At 34.9% G+C, this 24,119-nt stretch overlaps 1 protein-coding gene across 2 annotated transcripts in view; it reads right to left on the bottom strand.

Moving 5' to 3' along the window:
- GPR158 (G protein-coupled receptor 158) overlaps positions 1 to 24,119 on the bottom strand; it is a 421,093-nt gene that overhangs the window by 343,720 nt on the left and 53,254 nt on the right. The window lies entirely within an intron of this gene.

Here is a 24,119-nt window from a genome sequence, read left to right as displayed (position 1 = left end):
GGAGTGGAAAGAAACAAAATTGGCATTGTACAAAGACAATAAACCCCCTAAGGGAAAGCATTAGAATTATTAAGAGAGTTTAGCTGGTAAATTGAAATTCTACACATCAACAGTAGTTAGAAAATGGCAATTTTTAGAAACATACTATTTACTGTAGTAACACAAAAGTAAGGTAACTAGGAATAAATCTAAAAACCGATGTGTAAGACTGAAGAGAATATTATCAACTTTAGTTTAAGATATTAAAGATGACCCAAATAAAAGGAGAGATAAATAGGAATACAATATTCTAATTTTAGTTCTCCCCAATTGGATGTAATACAATTCAGTCAAATTCTAAATGAGGTTTTATAGAACTCAAGTTGATTTTTAAGATTTACATAGAAGAGGGATAGCCAAAAAAGGCCAAGACACATCTAAAGAATCAGGCACAAGTTTTTGTTCTGCCAGATATTAAATCTTATAATAAAGCTATAATAAATAGGACATGGGATGATAGGACAAGAATGAACACATAAAACAATAAAAAAAATACAGAGCTCAGAAACAGACTCATATGTATACAGAAATTTCATGCAACAGAGCAGACATTGGACATCAATGGGAAAAGAAACAAAAAATTTATCTGAGACAATTAGTTATCCATATTGGGGGCTGGCAAAATACAGTCCACAAGCCAAACCCAGTAAGCTTTCTGCTTTTGTAAATAATGTCTCATTAAAACACAGCCATGCCCATTCATTCAAGTTTTGTCCTTGGTTGCTTTTTTTGCTACAGTGGCAGAGCTAAAAATTACAACAGGGACTATATGACCTGAAAAGCCTGAATTTTTACTATTTTGTCCTTTATAGAAGTCTACAGATCCCTGACATTAAAAACATTAGAATGAATTCCTATCTTCTGCCATAATAAAAAAAACATCCAGATAAACAAAGAACTTCAACAGGAAAGGCAAAATTTTAAAACTCATAGAAGAAATTATTCAAAAATAATATTTCTATGATTTGGGGATAACAAAGGATTTGCTTAAAAGATGTAAAAAGCACAATTCATAAAGGAAAAGTTTTTAAGTATCTAATAAAATTAACTTCGGTTCCTCAAAGACACTATCAGGAGAATTTTTAAAATACAACCTACAATCAGATGTAAGATAATCACACTAAGCCACCAAAGGCTTTATGTATACAATATATAATTAAATCCTACAAATCAAGAATATGAGCAACATGAAAAGCAAATAGAAAAAAGAAAACAAAATAGTCATTTTACCATGTAGTAGAAACATAAATGATCAATTAACATAAGAATAAAAAGTTTATCTCATTAGTAGGCAGGGAAATGAAAACTGAAACCACAATGAGATGCCATTTCACATCTTCCATATAAATCAAAATTAAAGAATTAGACCATACCAAAGGCTGTGAATGTGGCAGAGCACTAGAACTCTCATACAACACTGGTGAGAATACAAATTGGTACAGTCACTTCAGGAAACACTTAGGCACCACAGATAAAGTGGAGGCTCCGTCTAGTGTAGGACCCAGCAATTCCATTCCTGAGAAGAATTCGGACACACATGCACCAGCATATATGTGTAAGAATGTTTTTTGAAGCACTGTTCTGGGTAGACAAAGGAAAAGGGAGAGAGGACTGAAAACAATACAAATGTTCACTGACCGCAAAACTGGTAAATTGTGGTATATTTATACAGTAGAACAGTATTCAACATCAAAACTCAATGAATCAATATATAGCTACACACATCTGTAAGGATAAATATTAAAAAGTTTATATTAAGCAAAATAAGAATAAATTGTATTTATATCTCAAGAAACAAAACTAAAAATGTTATCATTTAGAGATATAATAAACTATGAAGAACAGCAAAGACATATTTGAAAGTTTTTTTAAAAACTCTTTCCTAGAAAAGAGTGTTCATTTATTGGTAGATAGTAGCAAGAAGATGCATTTTGGGAGAAACCCACGGGAGGCTTCAAACATTTATTTTAGAAGCTGAATGGTATTTACATGGATCTTGATATTATTATTACTATTATTATTACTGTTAAAATATATAAATCATTAACATTCATACTATATTTCATAATAAAAAAGGAAGAAATAGAGGAAGGGTGAGAAGGGAGGGAGAAAGTGAGGAAGTCAGCAGTCTAGCAGCCATGTTTAAAGGCCAAAGGAGGGGCGCCTGCGTGGCTCAGTTGGTTGAGCATCCGACTTCAGCTCAGGTCACGATCTCGCGGGCGGTCCGGTCCGTGAGTTTGAGCCCCACGTCGGGCTCTGGGCTGATGGCTTGGAGCCTGGAGCCTGCTTCCGATTCTGTGTCTCCCTCTCTCTCTGCCCCTCCCCCCATTCATGCCCTGTCTCTCTGTCTCAAAAATAAATAAACGTTAAAAAAAATTAAAAAAAAAAAATAAAGGCTAAAGGAGGCCTCTGGTTGAATAGAAATTTTGTACTGAAGCATTCTCTTTTTTTTTTAAGCTAGAAAATTAAGATATAGGAGTTATTTATTTTTATTTTTTTAATGTTTATTTATTTATTTTTAAGAGAGAGAAAGACAGACAGAATCGCAAGCAAGCTCTGTGCTGTCAGCTTAAAGCCTGACATGGGGCTCGAACTCATGAACCGAGATCATAACCTGAGCCGAAATCAAGAGTTGGACACTCAACCAACTGAGCCATCTGGGCACCCCAAGATATAGGAATTATTACAGCGCTTATAATGTAACCAAGTTTTATATTAAGTATATTTTGAACACAGATATAAATGAATAAATAAATAAGCAAATGCATGCCTGCATGCTTTATGTAGGGATGATCTAGTACCCTGAAAGAACAGTTTCTTACAACTAGTTTAAGAATCCACTTGAAGTTGTTTGTCTGAAATGTTTTAGACCTCTCCATTTGGCCCGGGGTACCAAGTGAAATTCTCTGGTAGCTAAAAGGATTTCATGGAATTAGCTTGCTAGAGACTAGATTATTTTTATTTCTTAAGCACATAGCCTTGGAATCAACTGGTAAAACCACATTTTAGTCCTATTTTGTAGAAGAAAGTCATTTACATAGTCTTAAAATTTAGGAGGTAGATATAAGGAGCAAGGATAAGCAACAGAGGGGAGGATTTTTTTATACTCTTCAGTTTCCCTAATCCTGTTGGACAAAAGACAACGCTTGGTTCAAGGACAAGAAACTTCCAAAACAAGTCTAATTTTAGAAGTAGATATACCTATATGAACACAGACCTATATCACTTGCAAACCGTAGCTAAAAATTAAGGGCCATTCAAAATAAACATTGATACAAATTAATGACATAATATGAATACAAAGTGATTTATATTTAGTAAGCAGAATAGACAAAATGTTAATACATAAATAGGCATCAAAGATGTTTTCAAACCTTGAGAAATTAGTTTGGATAAGTGAGAAAAGGAAAAAAAAGATAGCAGATGCCGTTTACTTACTGTGTTGATTAGAAGGGCAGAATTATTACCTCCCTTACTCTTACATACCCCATCAGTGTTTTCTGGCAACCATATATTACTATTGGCTCGCATGGAATTCACTGTTAACCAAAATTTCTACATCTTTTTCATATTTAAAACGTTTGCTAAACCATCTACTCACCAACCTCTATCTGAGACAATGTTTCTCATTTAGGAAAAACAGCAATGCTATGCAGAACTTTGTATTTATCCTTATCAAACTTTACCGTGTTAACTTTAGCCAATTGTTTTTATTCTGTTAGAATACTTTTTGGATCTCAATTCTGTAACTGTAATACATTTACTAATACTGTTAGCTTTCTTTCACCTGTAGATTTGCTGAGCATATCTACATGTTAAACTAGGACATGGAATAGAACAACCAAGGATGACAACTAAAGCACTCTACATTTAAAGATTGGATTCTCCAGGGACACCTGGGAGGCTCAGTCAGTTAAGCATCCAACTTCGGTTCAAGCCATGATCTTATGGTTCGTGAGTTCGAGCCCCACATCAGGCTCTGCACTGACAGTGTGAAATCTGCTTGGGATTCTCTTTCTCCCTCTCTCTCTCTGCCCCTCCCCTCCAGGTACTCTCTTTCTTTCTCTCAAAAATAAATAAACATTTAAAAAATAAATAAATAAAGATCAGATTTTCCACATAGAATACATGATAAGGTATGCTACATTCCAACAGATTCTTGGACACTATCTCTACATAAATGCATATCTTTTTCTAAATATCTTCGTAATATTTTTATGTCACAATAGTAATTAAAGAAGCTATTTAATACTTATTGGGTTGCCAAAAATACATTTTTTAAAAAGCCTACAGTACTCAGTAATTATATAGTAAGGGCTCTGGGGAACAAATGCAGATGGCAGCCACAAGGTTATTGTAGTTATGGACCCACAAGGCCTCTGTCACAGCACTCACTAATATACCTTTAATTCCACACTCTGATCCTGAAACAATGCTGAAAATAGAAACTCATTGTGAAAAGACATGGCACAGGCAGTAGGCAGAATACTAAGATGGCCCATAAGATCCCCTCCCCTTTTTACACACATTCTTTTTAGAATCCTCTCCCCCTTGAGTATGGACAGGTCTGTGAATATGGTGGATTTTACTCCCAAGATTAAATTATGTCATATGATACAGATAAAGGAATTTTGCAGATTTAATTCTGAGTCAAAATGAAGATTATTTTTTAAGTTTATTTATTTTGAGAGGGGTAGGACAGAGAGAGAGAAAGGGAGAGAGAATCCCAAGCAGTCTCCACGCTGTCAGTGAGTGGAGCCCGATGTGGGGCTCAAACTCATGAACCGTGAGATCATGACCTGAGTTGAAATCAAGAGTTGGATACTTAACTGACTGAGCTACCCAGGAGGCCCAAAGGGGAGATTGTTTTGAGTGGGTCTGACTTAGTTAGGGAAGAGATATTCAAAATAGACTGGGATTCAAAGTAAAAGACATTCTCCTGCTGGTTTTGAAAAACTAATCCTTTATGTTCTAAAAGAACTACATGGCTAGAACCTGAGACAGCTCCCCTAAGACCTGAAAGTGACCTCTGGCTGACAGCCAGAAAGAAAACAGGGACCACTGTCCTAAAACCAAAGAAAGTAAATTCTAATGACTTGGATGAGTTAAGAAGAAGACCCCAAGCTCCCGCTAAGACCACAACCTCAGGTGACATGCCTGAGACCTGCAGAGACCCAGGCAAAGGACCCAGTTATGTTCTGCCTAACCTTCTAACCTACAGAAACTGAGATCATAGATTTTTGTTGTTATAAACTGTTAACTTTGTGGTAATTTATTATGCAGCAAAACAAAATTAATACCACATATGAGAAATAAGACAGTCATTTTGGCCCTGCCATCGAACAATATACCTAGTAATTTAATGCTTAAAGCTAAACTGAGATAAATTGATAAGGAAACCTGGGAGAAAAACAAGATTCAGCTATCATTGTTAAAATTATCTATAGGGAGCAGTACTGGGAGCTATTTGCAGAGAGAGAGACAGAGAGAGAGACTGGGGCGGGGCGGGACTAACAGACTCAGCAGGACTATACCTAAGACTTTCTATGTTGATTTCAAGGACTGAGTATTATAGTAGTTGTGCCTCCAAATTAGCTAACTCTCTCGAAAAAGTGAGTTTAAAATTTATCTAGTAGATATTTTTAAAAGAGGAGAAAATTTGGTAACACCTCTGGAAATAATCAATAATCGAATATACTACACCAATATACTTTCAAAAGCACTTTTAGTCTCCAGACAATCACACACTCAACTGTTTTCTAACAAAAATAGCAAGGTATTCTGAATGTAGATCTTTAACATTTGCTCCCTTTCCCATTGCCCTTCTTGAAATGTCTTGTTTTACTGTATATAATGCAATGATATCAGTGCAATAACAGTATTAGAAGTAGAATTTGTTTTTTCAATCCTAAATTATTTGTTATTTTATAATTTACTGAGCTCCTATGAATTTATTCTTATGAGGCTTTCAGAACTTTCTGATTCAGTGACTGTCAAAATACCTAAAAAAAAAAAAAAAAAAAAAAAAAAAACTTTTACCAACTATTTTAAAAAATAAGCAAACCAAAATTCTTCGGGGAACAATACTATTTTAAGCTAATACAGCTATGTTTTTGTCATGTGATAAGAAGCTTTGCTCTTCAGGATCTGCTACATTACACACTATTTTTAAAAACCCACTTTAGAGAGAGCCAAAGCATAAGAGACTCCTAAAAACTGAGAACAAACTGAGGGTTGATGGGGGGTAGGAGGGAGGGGAGGGTGAGTGATGGGTATTGAGGAGGGCACCTGTTGGGATGAGCACTGGGTGTTGTATGGAAACCAATTTGACAATAAATTTCATATATTGAAAAAATAAAAATAAAAAAACCACTTTAGAGTCAGTATCAGCTCATACAGTTTTGTAAATCAATTTGTCGTGTTTTACCATAAAGGAAACATTTTTGTCAAGGAATTTTTGTGGATGTTTCAGCAGAATAAAAAAGAAATAAAACAACAAACTTGTATAGGCAAACTTGGTTTTCTTAGTATTTTATAAATACAACAATGAGCCAAAGCCCAAAGTACGGGTGGCGGCATAAATCTTTAAAAAACACCTTGTCCCTTAGTACTTAGCCACAGAAATTCGCTCTCATAATCCATAAGTGAACGGCATACAATAGTTAAAGCTCTTGGATTCATACACACATGATCCTCCCATTGGAAAAAGCAAGCTAAATGCTAGACTTGAGACAATCACTTGGAAATATCAAGAATGGAACTTTATGGTTTCTACAGTTTTACCACTCTGATGTATTGGGGGGTTTTGTTGTTGCTGCTGTTGTTGTTGTTGTTGTTGTTGTTGTTGTTGTTGTTGTTGTTCTGAGATCAGGAAATATTTTATTGATCTGATGGAGAGGGGATATTCATCTAGCAGTTTGACTGCTGATACTCCCCCGACCCTCCCATGTCCTTTTCACACAGGTGTGTGAAAGAGACCCTTTTATGGCAAAGAGGTTTTCAGAGTACTTCCAGCAACAGAATCAGGGACATCCCTGGGTGTGGCCTGAGGCCTTCATCCGGGGTGCTGGCTTTCAGTGTTTTTTTGTACTTGCCAGTCATCTCCTTGGGTAACAGGACTTGCCCTTCCACTTCACAGGTGCACTTCTGCAGGCAGTACTTTGGTGGGGGGCAACGTGGGCCAGATGAGAAGGCTGCTTTTTCTCCCACTGCTCTTCCTCAAAGGTTTCCTCGTTCTTCCCCAATTACTTTATACATAATTATTAAATGGGCAAAAAGCAGTGGGCAATATCGAGTTTGCTTATTTTGTCCCAAGGCAAGTTTTATATATTTTTTAATTAATTTATTTATTTTGAGAGAGAGATTGAGCATGAGCAAGGGAAGTGCAGAGAGAGAGGAAGAGAGAGAGAATCCTAAGCAGGCCCTACACCACCAGCATAGAGCCCGATGTGGGGCTCAAATCCATGAACCGTGAGATCATGATCTGAACTGAAACCAAGAGTTGGTCACTTAACCAACAGAGCCACCCAAGCGACCCCAAGTTTTATAATTTTCCATCAAAAGGAAAACTTTTCTTTCTCAGACAGTTATCCCATCAACAAATCAGAGGCATTTTATATATCATTAATTGCAGCATTGCCCAGAAATTACATATCATGGCTTCATCATGGCTCATATGCTTAGAGAGCATCATCCATTGGAAAAATGTATCACATCTTACCAATATCTTCTCCACAGTAGGCTTATGAAAATTAACACACTTTCTATAATTATATCTGCCTATATCAAAGAAGATTCTGAGTGCATTACTCATAACAATCAACTCCTTCCCAATCTCCGTAAAGTTGAAGGTAGAATCACAGATTTAGGATTCCTCTTATTTAAGCTTTCCATGAATGTGAGGATGATTTTTCATAGCTCTTTTAAGCATGCAAGCAATATCTCTTAATATTATATCCAATAAGTAATCTTCTCAAAGAAGAACCCCCTTTCCCATTATTCTAAGGAAGAAATTAAATTTTAAAGTCATTATAGGTTGTTGAAGAAATTATTTTGTACAAGACTAAGTTCAGGGTTCAAAGGTATTAAGGTAACAGATTGGTAATATAGTTGATGTGACACTTTAAAAATCAATAAATAGCAGATTGTCATCTTGATGGAAAGTCTCAGTGCAAATGACCTTTCCAAGAGAAAGAGAATGGCTCCAGTTAGTGCTAGAATGTTGGAAAACCAAATTAGATCTTCTGACACCATTTTGTTATGCATTCCCCAAAATTTCCAAGTTAGCTAAACCATGTCATTGACCCTCACTGAAGCATCTCAGGCTTCCAAAGGAATGATTTCAGAAAAGTCAGTTAATTTGAAGACCACTCTTCAATATCTATTAACAAATATATGAATTTCTTCATTAATTGACCAGAACGCCTATTCTGAACATGTCAGCACAGAATGAAGACACTCTAAAAAGTCTCCTATGCTTGCTAAAGTGCCACATCCAAAAGCCTTCATTTATTAAGCAGATGCATAAAACAGTAACTATTACATTTATAAAAAGAATTTTATTTTTCTGAAAAAGTCACTAGAAATTAAATGCCACGTCTTCTAGCATTCAAAAATTTCTTGATTGATCATTAATTGCTTATGCATTGTTTGTTCCATTTATGCTATTTCCATGAGCAGTGAAACCTCAAGCTCCTGAAAGACAGATGCCATGTCTTTATCATTCTATTCTATCCCCCATGATTGTACTTCAGAGTCTTTCACTGTTGAATTGATCAGAGGATATTAAAGGTTTAGCATTTATCTTTTTTAGAGAAGGCATTTATGTTTTTATTATTTTGAGAGAGCATGCACCAGTAGGGAAGGGGCAGAGAGAGAGGGAAAGAGAGAGAATCCCAAGCAGGCTCTGCACTCTCAGTGCAGATATGGCGCTCGAACTCAGGAACCGTGAGATAATGACCTGAGCCGAAGTCAGATGCTTAACTGACTGAGCCACCCAGGCACCCCTAAAAGCTTAGTGTTTAACTTTTTGATCAGTAGTGCCTCAATCAGAAGTTCTGATTAAAGAATTGAAAAGTCATTTCTGAAATTAAAGCTAAGTCACATTTTTAGAAAAAAAACCTTGTAGACACTTTAAAAATCACTATAAATGAGCTTTTCCCAAGGACAGAGCAGGCCAAAGGCTTTACATGAGGTTAAGGAAGCTCATTCACCATCTTTATTAATGAACCGACCCTCAAAAAATATATCACTTGAGAGTAGATTTGTCATCCATAGAGACATAGCTGTGTACCAAGGACAGCCCTGTCTGCTTTTAATGGGCAAAACTGAAGGGAAAACAAAAATTTCTATTTTTAAAAAAAAGTTCAAATTAACTATGGTGTGTCTTATAATAATAAATAATGAAGAGAGGGCAATCTAATTTGGGACTGATTGAACTATACCTACTCTTTAAAAAGCTCCATGACAGGACTTCAGTAAGCAATTATTTTTTAAGTATAGGGTTTAAAAAAAAAAAAAAAGAATTCTGCCACAATCTTAGAGATTGTCAATTTTGTCACAAACCAAGGTTGAGAATCACAGTCTTACACCCACCCACCCCCCACACACATCTATACACACAAAGTAACTAGAATTCAATTTCGGTTGAAGAACAGGTCACATTCCAGAAATAGATCAACAGTTTCTAGGTTACTATTTATGGTTTTCTTTTGTTTCCTTTTTTTCATCCTCTCTGCCTCTTAACACTCTACCTTAAATGCTAATAAAAAAAGGAATCACTGAATCCCATGTTATGACTCAGAGGACTCACTGACAGGAGCCGTAACCCGAGCCAGGAGCCACCCTTGAAGATCTGACCTAGGATGGGCCTCTTCAGTGTGTCCCAGAGACAGGTTGTTTAACACCTACACCAATTACCCTCTTGGGCTCCTCTTTACTCCCCTTCAGTTGATTTGGCATTGCCTTTGGATATCTTGATGAACAAACAAGCTTTTAAAGACATTTCCATATCCTTTCCGAAGAGCAATTGTAGAACTAGTAGTTAGAAGAAAGTCCAGTTTAGAAATAAAAATTCTAAAGCAATGACCAAGATGTCATGCCCTAGGAGCCAGTAAATGCAAAATGTGATTTCAAAATTTGCTGAGAACTATTACATTAATGAATCAAGTGACCACATCAGTCCCAGAATCATTTGTGGTGCTAGAATAAAAATCTACCTCTGGAAAAGTAAACCAAATACTTTCAGATTCCTCTGGATTTCCACATACCTTCCCTGATCTTGTTTGGATATCACCTTCTGTGTTCTCAGATATGAATTATACCTACATAGGTATCACTTAGAGAGTTTGAACTTCTAGCATATATACTGTACTCCTATCTTAAAGCTGGTGGGCAGAAAAAGATCAAAGAAAAAGCAGCAGCTCCTGCTCTAGGTTATCTCTGGTTGTACTTGAGAAATGGGGCACAGAGTCCCAAGAAATGACCAAACATAAAGACATACTGTGGCTACCAAATACACAGAAGCAGAAAGAGTGGTAATAGCAGGGTGGACTAATCCACTGGAGCCTTTTGATTATGAGCTAAGCAAGGGTAGTTATTTATTTGCTTAAACCCAGATAATTAAAAAAATGAAATGTCTATGAATATTGGATAGAAAGGATAACTACTGTTCTATGTAACTGGGGCAAGGTTAAAACTGTTGAGACTCAGGACAGGAAGATTAGGTCTCCAAATGCCTAGAAACATCGAATAGCCATCAGTTCTCTCCCAATGGTAGTTATCATTTCCTGTCTCTTTTCTTCCTATGTGCTAGAGATGCATAGAAACAAGGGAATAAATAATTATTTTGTCTTCTATATATAAACATCCATGCTAAACATAAAGGGCCCATAAAGGAAACCCTCAAGTCACTTAATATTACTGGAGATGGAGTATTCATAATATCAAAGATCCGTTAAACAAGCAATTTACTGATTACCCATTTTGTGTCAACCAACACATCCCTGACTGGCACTGGGGACACATTAAAGAACAAGTAACATAACCCAAGCAGAAGAGCATGATCTAAGAGGGATTATGGACACAATTAAATAAAAGTTCATGCACTATGAGAAGTATTCAATGCTATGAGAACTTATATTAAGGGGATCTCCCTTTGGGATCAAAAGATGTATTCCCACGTGTATTTAACCTAGTTTTAAAATATGAGTAGACGTTAGGCAAAGTAGACACAGGATCATATGATCATATGCATTCAATTAAGTTTAATTGATTCTTTTTGCTAAGAACTTCACATGAGGGGTACCCAATTTGGGAGAGGCTTTACAGAAAAGATCCACTTAAGATGAGCTCCGAAACATACATAGTAATTTACAAGCAGAATGCATAATTAAAGACCAAATTGACTGGCATAATAGAGAAAATTCCTTCCATTTTAGAGCAAAACGTAGCTTGCTTCTATTGATGATCAATGAAGTAATAGGGCTTGAATTGGGCTTTAAAGAACTAGTAGATTTAACAAGGGTAAAATAATATCCAACGCACAGTAAATACAATAAGTACAGAACTAGAAAAAGGAATTTTTATGACATGTGAAAGACTGTATGACTTGAAAAGTAGTTACTGGGAAAGAGGTTATTAGCTAAATTGAATAAAATCAATGTAGATGGCTTTGAGGGCCAAGATGACATGATTCCACTTGATCTAACATCAGTAAGAACACTTTAATCTGTTACTGCCTTCTGTCTTAACTTCAATCTTGTGAATTATACCTAAGACCTTCACATTACAAGGGCTATGAATTCCAGATCTGGTATAGGAATGGATATGGCCAGGAACTGGGCATCTCATGGTGGATCAAGGTAAGTACTGGCTAAATTCTGGGAGTTACAATGAAGGACAATGTACAGACCCACTGAATTTATTTCTATTTGGATGTCTTAAAACTACTCTTACGATGCATAACTTCTGAGATTCCCTCAATATGATACTAAGTCTCTGGTAATTCAGGTTTCACTGATCAAAAAATAGTAAAGAAAGAGAGAGAACATACAAAACTTATTCAGTTGAAATAAATAATTTGTCTTCTGAAAATTGGTATAGTATTAATCTTAATTAAAATAAAATCAATCTATATCTAAAACATTTCGAATCAAATAAAGCATTATCTGAAGAGACAAGTGGATACCTAATCCAAAACTCAACCTCAAAGTTTTATTAACATTTAGTTCCAATGTTATGTTTTTCCCTAGTGATAACTTCCTATATGCCTTGTTCATTTATCTGTAGGAAAAGACAAAGAAGATCAAGAATTATATGGAGCAATATTAATCTCAATCCAGTTTTCCCCCAAGGAATTCAATCATTCAGAAAATACTGATGTTATGTTTGTATAACTTAATTTACATTTTTTAATTTTTTTAAACTATATGATTTTAATTCATGGTTTCTTATTGCCATGAAATTAATGGTCACCTTTCTACCGGCCACATTTTGGAATTTTACTTTATTTCAAAATCTGGTGCCTTCCATGAAGCTTCTGAGACTGCTTGCTGAAATACAACTTCACCAGGTATATTGCCAATATTTGTCTATGTCTGTGGATTAACTACACTTAAGTGTGGCCTAGGTTGCAATATGTTCTCAACAGCTGCTTACTGCCTCCTCTTTTGGGTTTCCCTGCAAATTCCACAAATTCATATGGCAACTACAGGTCCTTTGAATTGGTAATTTTCTTGGAAAATTGTCGTGATTAGTTTATATAAACATTTCACTCATTCAAGACAATCATTTACTCATTCGGCCAATATTTGTTAAATACATACCAGATATTGGCTCTCAACAATTTACTAAAACACTTAAAAAAAAATACCTGCACTGAGATGTCTCACCTAATGAGGCTGGGTACAAAAAATGTGTTTGAATTGTCCAACAACTATCCAAGTGACATAAAAATTCAACTGTACCACATTTAAGAATTCATTGAACACTCTAAGTTTACTGATGTGCAGCACATCATATAACAAAATAAGAAAACAGTAGAGTTGTTATTGTATTCTTATGAAAGTGCAAATTTCAGCACTGGATAATAACTGAGTTAAAAGTTACATAGAGAGAACTAACTGAGGGTGGATGAGGGGGTGGGGGAGAGAGGAAAATGGGTGATGGGCACTGAGGAGGGCACTTGTTGGGATGAGCACTGGGGGTTGTACGTAAGCCAATTTGAAAATGAATTATATATTTTTTAAAAAGTTATATAAGGGAAACAAAAACTCCAGAAATTTCCTGAGCACAAAAAGCCATACCCAAATATATTTTCAGAATTCATCATTTTTCCAACTCTCTTATTGAAAACGTGAGGAACTCATTTAAAGGAAAAAGTCTACTTAACTTCTCAACAACCAATGAAAGGTTTAAAAAAAATTGAGAATATTGGTCAAAATCAGTTGGGTACCATTTACTTATTCATCTCTTTTCTGATGAGAACATTTAAGATCTACTGTCAGCAACTTTCAGTATACAATGACTTATTAGCTATAGTCACTCTGCTGTATATTAATTAGAACTTATTCTTCTGATAAATAAAAGTTGGCACCCTTTGACCTACACATTCCCATTTCTTCCTCCCCTCAGATGCTGGCAACCACCATACTATTATCTGTTTCTATGAAACTAGTTTTGTTTTGTTTTTTAGATTCCACATACAAGTGATACCATATGGTATTTGTCTTTGTCTCTCTGGATTATTTCATTTAACATAATGCCATCCAGATTCACCCAAGTTGTCCCAAAATGAGAGAATTTCCTTCTTTATTATGGCTAAATAATGTTCCATTGTACATACCACATTTTCTTTATCCATCCATCCATTGAAGAACATTTAGGTTGTTTCCCTAAATTTGCTACTGTGGATAAAATGTTACAATGAGGATGAGAGATCAGATATCACTTCAAGATACTGACTTCATTTCCTATGGCTATTTACCCAGGAGTAAGATTGCTGGATCATACAGTAGTTGTATTTTTAATTTTTTGAAGAACACTATATTGTTTTCCATAATGGCTGTATCAATTCACATTCCTACCAACAGTGCATAGGAGTTCCCTTGTGATCTCTTCTGTTTTTTTGTAATAGCCATGTGTGAGGAGAGATCTCACTGTAGTTTTGATCTGCATTTCCCTGATGATTTGAGATGCTGAGCACTCTTCCATTTATCTATTGGCCATTTGACATCTTCTTTAGAAAAATATCTACTAATATCTTATGCTCATTTTTAAATTGTATTAGTTGGGGGGTGCCTGGGTGGCGCAGTCGGTTAAGCATCCGACTTCAGCCAGGTCACGATCTCACGGTCCGTGAGTTCGAGCCCCGCGTTAGGCTCTGGGCTGATGGCTCAGACCCTGGAGCCTGTTTCCGATTCTGTGTCTCCCTCTCTCTCTGCCCCTCCCCCGTTCATGCTCTGTCTCTCTCTGTCCCAAAAATAAATAAACGTTGAAAAAAAATTTTTTTTTAATTGTATTAGTTGGTTTTTGCTATTAAGTTGTAGGAGCTCTTTATATATTTTGGATATTAGCCCCTTATCAGATATAGGATTTGCAAATGTTTTCTTCCATTCTGTAGGTTGCCCTTTAAATTTATTCTCTCCTTTGCTGTGCAGTAAGACATTTCTGCTCTAATCTTTATTATTTTTTTCCTTCTGCCAACTTTAGGTTTAGTTTGTTCTTCTTTAATTTAGTCCCACTTGTTTATTTTAGTTTTTGTTGCCTGTACTTTTAGTGTCTTATCCAAGAAATTATTGCCAAGACCAACGTCAAGGAGATTTTTCCCTATGTTTTCTTTTAGGAGTTTTTGGATCTCAGGTCTTATAATTAAGTCTTTAGTATACTTTGAGTTAATTTTTATAAATTGCATTATATAGGAGTCCAATTCCACTCTTTTGCATTTTGATATCCATGTTTTCCAATATCATTTACTGAAGAAGGTATCTTTCCCCATGTGTGTTCTTGACACTCTTGTCAAAATTAGTTGACCACATATGACTGGTTTTATTTCCGGGCTCTCTATTCTGTTCCATTGGCCTGCATACCTGTTTTTATGCCAGTACCATAATGTTTTGATTTAAAAACTTTGTGATATATTCTGAAACCAGAAGTGTGATGCCTCCAGCTTTGTTTTCTTTCTCAAAATTGCTTTGTCTATTCAGGGTCTTTTGTGGTTCCATACAAATTTTAGTTAGTTTTTTCCATTCCTGTGAAATGTGTCATTGGAATTGACACATTGGATTGCACTGAATCTGTACATCACGTTGGGTAGGTGGACATTTTCATAATGTTACTTCTTCCAAGCCAAAAACAAGTATATTTTTCTAATTATTTGTCTCTCCTTCAATTTCATTCATCATTGTCTTATAGTTTTCAGTATATAGGTCTTTCACCTCTTTGGTTAAGTTTATTCTTAGGCATTTTATTGTTTTTGATGCTATAGTTAATGAGTTGCTTTCTTAATTTCTCTCCAGGCAGTTCATTCTTACTGTATGGAAATGCAACTGATTTTTATACATTGATTATGTATCCTGAAATTCTACTGAATTCATCTATTAGTTCTAACAATTTTTTTTGATGGAATATTTAGGATTTTCTCTATATGAGATCATATCATCTACAAACACAGACAATTTTACTTCTCCCTTTCCAATTTAGAGGGCTTTATTTTCTTGCCTAATTGCATGGCTAGGACTTCCAGTACCATGTTGAACAGAAGTAGAAAAAGTGGGCTACATCCTTATATTGTTCCTGATCTTAAAGAAAACGTTTTTCACTTTCCACCACTGAGTATGATTTTAGTTCTGGGGTTGTCATATATGACCTTTACTATGTTGAAGTACATTCCTCTTATACCTAATTTGTTGAGAGTTTTTTTTATCATGAAAGAATGTTAAATTTTACAAAATGATTTTTCTGCATCTACTGGGTGATAATATGATTATCCTTCACTCTATTAATGTGGCATATCACATTTATTGATTTTTGTGTGTTGAGTTACCTTGCATCCAAGAGATGAATCCCACTTGATCATGGTGTATGATCCTTGAATTTGGCTATTATTATGTTGAGGATTTTTACACCTATGTTCATGAGAGATATTAGCCTATCACTTTCTTTTCTTGTTGTGTCCTTGTCTGGCTTCAGTATCAGGGTAAGGCTGGCCTCATAAAGTAACCTTGGAAATGTTTCTTCCTCTTCAATTTCTTGGAAAAGGTAGAGAAGTATTGGTGTTAATTCTTTCACTGTTTGGTAGAATTCATCTGTGAAGCCATCTGGTCCTGAGGCTTTCTTTGTTGGAAGGTTTTTGATTATCAATTAAATCTCGATACTAATAATCAATGAGTTCAGATTTTCTGTTTCTTTATGGTTCAGTCATGGTAGGTTATACGTTTCTAGGAATTTATCCATTTCCTTTAGGTTGTCCAATCTGTTGGCATATGACTGTTCACAGTGGTCTCTTATAATACTTTGTATTTCTTTTATATCAGTTGTAATATCCCCTCTTTCATTTCTGATTTTATCTATTTGAATCCTGTCTCTTATTTCCTTAGTGAGTCTGGCTAAAGGTTTGTCAATTTCATTTGTCTTTTCAAAGAAACAGTTCCTAGTTTATTGAATTTTTTTTTAATTGAAGTATAGTTGATATACAATATTACATCAGTTTCAGGTATGATTCAACAAGTCTATCATTGATCTTTTCCAGTGTCTTCATTTATTTCTGCTCTAATCTTTATTATTTTCTCTTTCTGCTGACTTTAGGTTTAGTTTGTTCTTTCTTTTATACCTCCTTGAGGTATAAAATTAGGTTGTTTATTTAAAGAGAACTTTTTTTTCTTTTTTTTTTAATTTTTTTTAACATTTATTTATTTTTGAGACAGAGAGAGAGAGAGCATGAACAGGGGAGGGTCAGAGAAAGAGGGGGACACAGAATCCAAAACAGGCTCCAAGCTCTGAGCTGTCAGCACAGAGCCCAAGGCGGGGCTCGAATCCACGGACCATGAGATCATGACCTGAGCCAAAGTCGGATGTTCAACCGACTGAGCCACCCAGGCGCCCCTTAGAACTTTCTTTTTTCTTAATGAAGATGTTTATCACTATAAACTTTCCTTTTAAAACTGCTTTTGTTGCAACCCCTAAGTTTTGGTATGTTGTATTTCCATTTTCATTTATCTTAAGATACTTTTGACTTTCCTTTTGATTTCCTTTGATCTCTTCTTTGACCTGTTGTTCAGAAATATGTCATTTAATTTCCACATATTGGTGAATTTTCCAGCTTTCCTTTTGTCAGAAAAGATACTTGACATGATTTTGATCTTAAATTTGTTTTGTGACCTAATATATTATCTGTCCTGCAGAATGTTCCATGTGTGCTTGAGAAGAATGTATGTTTTTCTGCTGTAGGATGAAACATTCTGTAATGTCTGCTAGGTCCATTTGGTCTAAGGTATAATCCAAATCCAGTGTTTCCTTATTGATTTTCTGTCTGGAAATGTTTAAAGTGGTATATTGAAGTTCCCCACTATTATTGCAAAGCTGTCTATTTTTGCCTTCAGATCTCTTAATAATTGTTTAATATATTTAAGCATCCAAAATTGGGTGTGTATATATTTACAGGGTTCATCTCTTGATTAATTGACTCCTTTATTATTATATTCTTTGTCTCTTGTTACAGCTTTTGATTAAAGGCTATTTTACCTGATTTAAGTATAGCTACCCCTGCATTTTTAGTTTCCATTGCAAGGAATATCTTTCTCCATCTCTTCACTTTCAGCCTGTAAGTATCATTAAAGCTTAAATAAGTCTCTTCTAGGCAGCATATAGTTGTTGTTTTATTTTCTTTCAATCCACTCAGCAACTCTATGTCTTCTAATTGGAGAATTTAAAGCATTTATATTAAGAGTAATTCATGATAGATAAGGACTTACAATCACCATTCTGTTAATTACTTTCTGATTGTTTTGTAATTCCTTTTTTCCTCTCACTGACTTTCTTATGAATTGATTTTTGTAGTAATATGCTCTTATTCTTTATTTTTTACCATTTGTGTGTCTATTTATAGGCTTTTGCTTTGTGATTTGAGGCTTTCATAATATATCTTATAGTTAAAACAGTATATTTGAAGCTTATAATAACTTAATTTCAATTACATAAAAGAAGTTCTAAACCTTTACTTGCATCCTTCACATTTTACATTGTCGATGTCCCAACTGACATCTCTTTACATTGTGTACCAGTTAATAAAATATTGTAGCACTAATCATTTTTAACACTTTTGTCTTTTAACCTGTATACAAGAATTCAATGTGATTTATACACCACCACTGCAACATTAGAGTACTTTGAATTTGACTGTATATTTACCTTTACCATTGAATTTTCTTCTTTCATATGTTTTCATGTTACCAATCATGTCCTTTCATCCGAAATCTTGAAAAATTTCCTTTACCATCTCTTGCAAGGCAGGTTTAGTGATAACAAATTTTTTCTGGGAAAGTCTATGTCTCTCTTTCATTTCAAAGGACAACTTTGTTGGTGAACTATTCTTGGTTGGCAGCTTTTCCTTTGACCATTTTGAATAGATCATCCCACTCTCTCCTGGTCCACAAGGGTTCTGCTGAGAAATCTGCAGATACCCTTATTGGGATTCCCTTGTATGTGCCAAACGACTCTTCTCTTGCTGCCTTAAAATTTCTGTCTTTGATTTTTGACAGTTTGATTATAATGAGTCTCACTGAAGGAGCACTTGGGTGGATCAATCAGTTAAGCATCTGACTTCGGCTCAGGTCATGATCTTGTAGTTCATGAGTTTGAGATCCACGTCAGGCTCTGTGCTGACAGCTCAGAGCCTGGAGCCTGCTTCGGATTCTGTGGTTCCCTCTCTCTCGCCCCTCCCCCACTCACAATCTGTCTCTCTTTCTCTCAAAAATAAATAAACATGAAAAAAAATTGTAAACAATAATAATGTGTCTCAATGAAGATCCCTTTGGATTGAATTTGTTTGGAGATCTTTGAGCTTCGTGTCCTTGGATAGCCATATCTTTCCCCAGATTTGGGCCATTTGGGGTTATTATTTAAGTTTTTTGTCCTTTTTTCTCCCTCTTCTCTTTCTGGGACTATCACAATGTGAATGTTGTTTTACTTGATGGTATCCTATACCTCATATAGCCTTTTTTAACTCTTTTTTATTCTTGTTTCTTATTCTCCGGTAACTGAATAATGCCAAAAGATCCATCTTCAACCCAACAGATTGGACCTAATCTTGAAGGTCTCTATTGCATTTTTTATTTTGTTTATTGTATTTTTCAGCTCTAGAATTTCTATTTGGTTCTTTTCTTATTTCTGCCTTTTTGTTGAACTTCTCATTTTGTTCATGCATTGTTTTCTTGAGTTCATCGAACTGTCTGTGTTCTCTTGAATCTCACTGAGTTTCTTTAAAATAATTAATTTTCTTTTTCAAGTAACCTGCAGATTTCCATTTCTTTGGGATCACTTACTGGAAAATTATTGTGTCTTGTTTCCTTGTTTCTTGTTTCTGACAGCTTTGTGCTGATATCTACTCATTTGAGAGAGCAGTCACCTCTGCACTAAAGGAAATGTTCATTTCTGCACTATAAAATACGGTAGTCACAAGCCACATATGGTCATAAAGCACGTGAAATGGGCTAGTGTTACTAAGGAACTGAATTTTAATTTTATTTAATAAGACTTAGTTTAATTTTAAACTTAAATAGCTACATGTAGTTGGTGGTAAAGAAACAGACATCAGTCAATGAGTAAAAGAATAAAGTATCTTATTAATAACTATACAAAGGAGGTATTGTTATCTTTCTTCACATGTAAGAAAAGAAAGAAGAATAGAGATCAAATAACTTGCCTAAAGTTTCACAGCTAATAAATGGTGAAATCAGGATTTGAACCCAGATACCTACCCGCAGACTTTACGCTCATAATTATTACATGGAAGTCTATTTTCTCAGGTGATTTCAGCTAAATAACCTGGTTTTCAGGTTTTTGGTAAATTTATATAATGTTATAATATATGATGCTACAATAGATTATATGCTCAGTACCAATAACTAGTGCCTGAAAAGAGTTACTTCCATGCTGTGAATTATATCTTAAGTATTTATGAAGTTATATAAAAAATATTTCTTATATAGGAACAATGAGCAATCTTTTATGCTTCCAAGTAGTCACCTCCTGAAAGTTAATAATAATCTATGTTACTTATTGACTTAACAGTATAATTCTAATGCAGCAAGTAATAAGGAGAGCTTAAAGGTTACTCCTGCTTCACAACAACTAAACATTAGAAAGTACATGTTTGAGACATAATGGTCTACAAAACATTCCAAAGATCCACTAAAAAAGGAAATAAAAGGTCAGAAAAACTGTATCTATGGAATCAAGCCCGAGCCAAGGAATGGACAGCCAAAAGGGGCAAAGTTGCCCAGGGGCAAATATTTTAGCAATGAAATTAAGACTTTGACCAGCCACAAGTAAAGAAGAAAAATCCTAACTGTTTTGCTGATCAGAGACACTCAGAAGTGGCTTCCCATGTCCCAGATCAATAGTACCTCTTACATACAGAAAGAAGCAGAAACAAAATCTAAATTTTCCTCATTGAAAATAAGATTAAGCACTGAATAAGATTAAGCAATGAGCTCACAAACAAAAATACCAACTCAAAAAGAAAAAACAAAACAAAACAGTTTTTATGAATGAGAACCAGAAGAAACACCTGACAATATTTTTACTCTCAAGAATTGTTTCTATAGAAACTATAGGGGAAAACTATAGACAGCTATGCACACACTGTTTTAATAAATAAAGGGCATAATTACAAACTCAGGCAACCAATACAATACTGTTAGACATAAACAGATTTGGAGGAGAAAAACATAACACTTACTTATGAAATTGTTAAAAAGTTACCCAAACAAGTGAAGAAAATAATCAACTGATTAAAAAAGTGGAGACAATTAGCTGTACTGCAAAATATGTCCAAAAATTACCTACCCTCAATATAGCACAGAAAAACAAGAAATTGATATGTGAGAGGAATGTTAAAAGATACAGAGAACAGAAGGAAAAGATCTAACATACACGTCTCATTGGAATGTCAAAAAGGGAAAGTGAATGGAGAAAAAGTAATATCCAAAGAGATAATGGATGCAAAATTTCCAGAATTGATACAAAAGGTGAACCCATCAATCCAGGAAGCATATATCTCAGGTGGAATAAATTAAACAAAACAAAAAAATCTATGCTTTAAAATATTATTTTTAAAAATCCTGAGAATGTAACAGTCAAAATTAAAGGTACCTAAGGAGACAAGGTAGAGTACTCACAAAGTCATGGCAATTAGAAAAAACAGCAGACTTCTCAACAACAGTAGAAGTCAGAAGGCAGCAGAACAGTATCTTTAAAATGTCGAGGAAAAATAACAAAACTGTCTAGCAAAAATATCTTCGCTAGATGATGATATGATGATGATGATAAAAGAATGATGATAAAATAAAAATATTTAAATATAAGAACAGAGTTCACTACCAAGAGACCTCAGTAATTGAACCTCAAAAGTATGGACTTCGGGAAGAATAAAAAGGATCCTGGAAGGATAACCTAAAGCGCAGGAAAGGCAATGATAAACCTGCATTTTAAGGCAAGCAAACACTTCTTAAAATATTAATTTTCATAATACTTTCTAATTTTTAGATTTTCAAAGAACAGAAGTGGGCTTCTGAGGTAACTAGGACCAGATTTACCTTGCTGCCTTAGCCAAATACAAAAACTGGAAAAAAATAAATAAAACATCATTTCACAACAGGCAAAGCCAAATACTCCCTAGGAGGAGGAGAAAAATGAGGTAATCCCCATGACTGCCCTAGTTTACTGCCTACAGAGTCTTTTAGGCTGCAGCACAGAAAAAGGTAAACTAAGTAGTTTCCCTGAATGGAAAAGACAAAGTTGTTAGTAAGGCCAAACTGGCTGGAATTCCAAGGAATTGTACAGTTGGTAGAATTTGTAGAAAATGTTATTAAAAAGCTATCACAAATAAAACTTTATATGTTCAGAAGACAGAAGATGGTGCACAAAGTACAAGAATGTCTCCTGAGAGGGGCATGTGGGCAGGTGTTGGGAGGGTGGTAATGAAACTCTCTGGAACCCTGGAAGATGAATCCCACTAGCTGTCCCAGCTGACTGTGAGTGCCATCAAAACTCACTGGAGAGTGGGACACTGGGCATCCTGCATGCCACTGGCTGTAGCTCACCTTTGGAGCCGTAATAAAAAAGCATCTTAGAACCAGGAAGAAAAGCCTCTTCTTCATTCAGTGTCTCTCCAATGCCGTCTACCGAAAAGCTTAACATTGTCCTAGCTGGCAAAAGAGAAATGCTTACAGGGCTCGGCTCCAACATCACAAAGCCAGGCAAAGAAGAATGGATATGGAGCAAAGACATAAATTGACAACTAGTACAAAGAGGATACAAAACATTTAAATCTCTAGATTTCCACCTATGACAGGGAAGATTCAACTTGGTGGTTCACTAATAAAAAACAGAGCTCTGTTTTAGCTTCAGATAAAAGAATAATGAAAGTATAACTAATGGACAGAAGCTCAACTCACTTCAAATTTTACTAGTAATATGTCACATCTCCATTTCTCTGTTCTTAAGACTTAATTTGTAGGCTTATGGATAGCATAACTGAGACATCTTAGTAAAATAATATTATCTAGTCTAAACTACCCAGATATATTACATATATAAAATAATATACATCTCATATTCACAGACTTGCTGATTTACTTGCTGTGCGCACACACACACACACACACACACACACACACACACACTTAACCTCACTACTTATCAAAGAAATACAAACTGAAGCAAAGTTAAGCACAAACTTTTTACTCATCAAACTGACCAAGAATAACTAATGTCCAGTAGAGGGTATGAGAAATGGGAAGGCTAAAAACTAATGAAGGTAAGCTTCTCCAATTATACATTTATATATGCTGCAAAATTTGTTGTCAAGAATATAATCTAATTTTTAATTTGGTGGTTTGGTTGTGGAGGAGGATTTAGCTGAGTAGTATTTGTAAAGCTCTCTATTTTTATGTCAAAAAAAGAACAAGAAATGCAATTCTTAAAAGCATCATGTGTTTGTTCATCCTTTCAAATCTAGATAAGTGACAAAAACACTCGACAATGGCAAAGTGAGAATAATCACTAGTCAATTTGTAGAGCCACCTACTCCGAATACTTTACACCCATTTTACAAAATGTATCCATCACAAATAGAAAACAATAGAAACTAAAGCACATAACTAAGTCATTGTGGCATGTACAGAGTTTTTATTTTATTCTAAAAATAATAGTTGATTATAGTATTTGTGATAATAGAAGTTCTCTAACAAGAAGTAAAGCCATCAATTTTAATTGAACCTCTATTCATTTTCAATTAGAACTGCTTACAATGATTAAATCAATGAAGTAAATTTTAAATGTAGCGAAATATAAAACAAATTAAAGTTAGACCTACAATCTATATATTCGGGAAGGTTTTCAGAAACTAGGAAGAATAGCATGAGCAACTGCTCTCTGCCTGGAATTTTCCATTCCTGAAGGAAAATTGAGCGCCTGGCAAGCTCTGGTGAAATTCATCTAAATCTTTCTTGTGGGTGTGATATAGTGATGACACCAGCGACCCTAAGAGATACTCTATTACAAGAATATGGTATTATACATGAACTTAAACTACAAGAACAGCCTTACCAATAAGATGTATGAATAAGTCACAGCCTTTGCCTCAAGATACTCTTGCATCAGCAACTGATCGGTCCAAATTCTTCACTGATATGTAATCTATATAAATTTTTAAAAAATATCTGAACCTCAGCTTTCTCACCTATAAAACTGGAATAGTAATAGGTATCTTCTAGGACTGTTCTGAGGATTAACTATACCTTTATATGTATTTATATATACGCATACGTATACACACACATACACATATGACAAAGTGAAAG

Source organism: Felis catus, chromosome B4 (assembly GCF_018350175.1).
Source record: "Felis catus isolate Fca126 chromosome B4, F.catus_Fca126_mat1.0, whole genome shotgun sequence".
Lineage (NCBI taxonomy): Eukaryota > Metazoa > Chordata > Mammalia > Carnivora > Felidae > Felis > Felis catus.
This window is presented reverse-complemented; position numbering and strand designations above follow the sequence as displayed.